Genomic DNA, 3091 nt, shown 5'->3' on the forward strand with positions numbered 1-3091 from the left:
GTGAGACAGGTGGAAGAACCTTCTAGCACCACAATTAAGAGATGACAAGAGTTGAGATGTGAACCCATGACAGTTGACCTCCATGACAGTCCTCCATGACAGTTGACCTCCATGACAGTTGACCTCCATGACAGTTGACCTCCATGACAGTTGACCTCCATGACAGTTGACCTCCATGACAGTTGACCTCCATCAACCCCGATTGGTTGCTCTCAAGTTGCTTCTGACTCCCTGGAGGATGGAATAGATCTGCCTCGGTGGGCTTCCAATGCTGTGCATCTTGATGGAAGCAGGCTGCCACCCTGCTATTCTCTTCCATCGAGCGGCTGGTGGGTTTGAACCACCAACTTTTAGGTTAGCAGCTAAGTGCTGGACCACTGAGCCATCAGGACTCTCTCCCTCCTGGTTTCCCTCCCTCTGAGGCACCTGGACCCAGAACGTCAGGTAAAGTGGTGAATGAAAACATCTGAGGGGAAGATTCAGCAAAAGTTGGGGATGGGGTGGGAGTGGGCTCTCGAAGGATGATTAAAGCAGAAAACCCAGACCCACTGCCATCGAGTCAATCCCCACTCATTTCAGGACTCACCCTGCCATTGAATCCAGACGGTCTCCCATGGACCCTTTAGGACACGGTAGAACTGCCCCCGTGGGGTTCAGAGACTGGAACTCTTGGAGGGAGTAGAAAGCCTCGTCTTTCTCCTGACCAGGGGCTGGTGGTTTCAAACTGTTGAGCTTGCTGTAACAGCCCAACTCAGAACCCAGGACATCACCAAGCTTATAGTGAAGGAGTAGAACTGTCCTACAGGGTTTCCAAGGCTGTAAGTCTTGATGGGCAGAAGCAGGCTGCCTCATGTTGCTCCCAAGGAGCTGTGGGTGGGTTCAAACCACTGAGTTTTAGGTTAGCAGCATGGTGCTTACCTCACTGGGCCAGCAGGGCATCCCTGGAGGATGACTGTGGCCGTTAGTCACCTTTGAGTTGGTTCCGACCCACGACTCACAGCCACCCCATGTGAAACAGAACGAGTCACTGTCTGGTCCTGTGCCATCCTCACACTTGTTACTAAGCTTGAAGATGCCACACATTAGACAGCATCAAACCCAGCCACTACTATATCCCGGTCACTGTTCATTAGCCTTGGCTTGGGATAGAGTCATATTTTCTATAACTCAAGAAAGACACCTGGTTGTGTAGTGGGTAAAGCATTGGGCTGCCAATGACTAGGTCGTCAGGTCAAATCCACAAGCCACTTGGTAGAAGAAAGGTGGGGCATTCTGTTCTCTTACAGATATACCACCTCGGGAACCCACAGGGGTAGTTCTCCTCATCGAGTTGCTACGAGTCCGAATCAATTTGATGACAGCGAGTGAAAAGAAAAATACAGTGTCTCTTAGGGGTCATTTGGCACGCTCAGTGTTTGGAGTTCGCTGTTTTTCTCCATATTCATTGGACATGAAAGGATTTCAGGTGTGCCCTTACAAGCCTTTCTTCCAGACTTCCGGCTGAGTCCACGACCCCCTTAGGGACATGTGGACAGAGAGTGCTCCCAGCTTTCGGGAGAACAGGACCCAGTGGGAGAAAATGATGCTTGGTCCAGTTGAGGGCCTGGGAACAAGAGATGACTCGACACCGTGGCTGCACGAATGGTCTCAAACATAGTGACTTGTGAGGATGGAGCAGGATACGGCAGTGTTTCCATTGTGCCGATGACTCACTGGTACCCACAACTCTACCACCAATGGGGGGAACTTAGTGATTGGGGTGGAATGAGTAGTGGGCACAGAACCAAGGATGCCATGCGCAAGGCCTGCAGGAATTCTGACAAAATGCATTTCTGCTCATGCGCCGGTGCTCAGGGTCTGAAGAGGTCAGACACAAGCTGTCCCAAAGTGAACTGAGCCAAAGGAAAGCACACACAGGTTCCCATGGCCCACTACTTCATAAGGAGAAACTTGGCCTTCCCCAAAGGCAATTAGCAACATCTGGAACCAAATGGTCCAACTGCCATCTCTGGGGGATATCTCATGGTTTGTCTCTCAAAATAGCATTCATTCTCCTTCTCCTTAAGCAACCACCCCTTCCTGAGATCCACATGCGATGGATAACCTAAGGTTCTGGCACACAGGTGAGTCAGCCCTGACAAAAGCCTATTCCATCCTTCTGGCCCCAATCCTTGACTCCAGGGTGGCAGTACACAACTAAGCCAAACTCAGGAGCCTCAGCTCTTGAATGTCTGGAGTCTTCAAAGAGAAGATTACTCTCCGGGAAATGCTCACTGGAAGGATGATTTAAGATTCTAGTGGTTTTTAGTAGCCATTTTCTTTCCCAGCTTAGTGGGGATTCAGTCAGAGATGGAAGGCAACACAGAAAGAACAATGGGAAGTTGAGAGGCAGAGAGACAAGTTCCTGGCTATACTGTTGATATATAGCTGCATGTAGACATGCCTGGGGCCAGGATCACTCCTGGACTTCGCAACCATGTGAACTCATGTTTTTCTCTGGTATATGCTTAAGCTAGTTTGAATCAAGTGTTCTGTGATTTATGGTGACAACGTCCCAATACTATATATATTTAGGGTGTCCTGGGTGCTCCTGGGAGCCCTGGTGGCTCAGTGGTTAAGCACTCAGCGGCCAACTAAAAAGCCACCAATACTCGATGGGAGGGGGATGTGCCAGTCTGCATTCTTCGAGATTTATATCATTGGAAACCTTAAGTCTCACACTGCCATCAAGTTGATTCTAACTCACAGTCACCCTATTGTGGGTTTCTGAGGCGATAAATATTTATGGGTGTAGAAGGCTTCATCTTTCTCCCAGGGAGTGGTTAGTGTGTTTGAGCTCCTGACCTTGTGGTCAGCAGCCCTGCTTGTAACCCATGACACCTTCAGGGTCCAGAAACCCTATATGGGTTTAATTCTAGCCTGGCTACAGGGTCATTATGAATTGTCATCGACCGGTTCAACAGCCACGGGGTTGTTTGCTTCAATTGATGCTTCTGGATATGCTAACACATGCTATGAAGTTCTCAGAGTAGAGGTTGTGGGAGGCCTGGTAGGGCGGGATAGAGGGAAATGTAACCAAGAGGAATTACTT

The sequence above is a fragment of the Echinops telfairi genome, unplaced genomic scaffold, assembly GCF_000313985.2.
Source record: "Echinops telfairi isolate 266 unplaced genomic scaffold, ASM31398v2 ScPeMD7_2291;HRSCAF=2852, whole genome shotgun sequence".
Taxonomy (NCBI): Eukaryota; Metazoa; Chordata; class Mammalia; order Afrosoricida; family Tenrecidae; genus Echinops; species Echinops telfairi.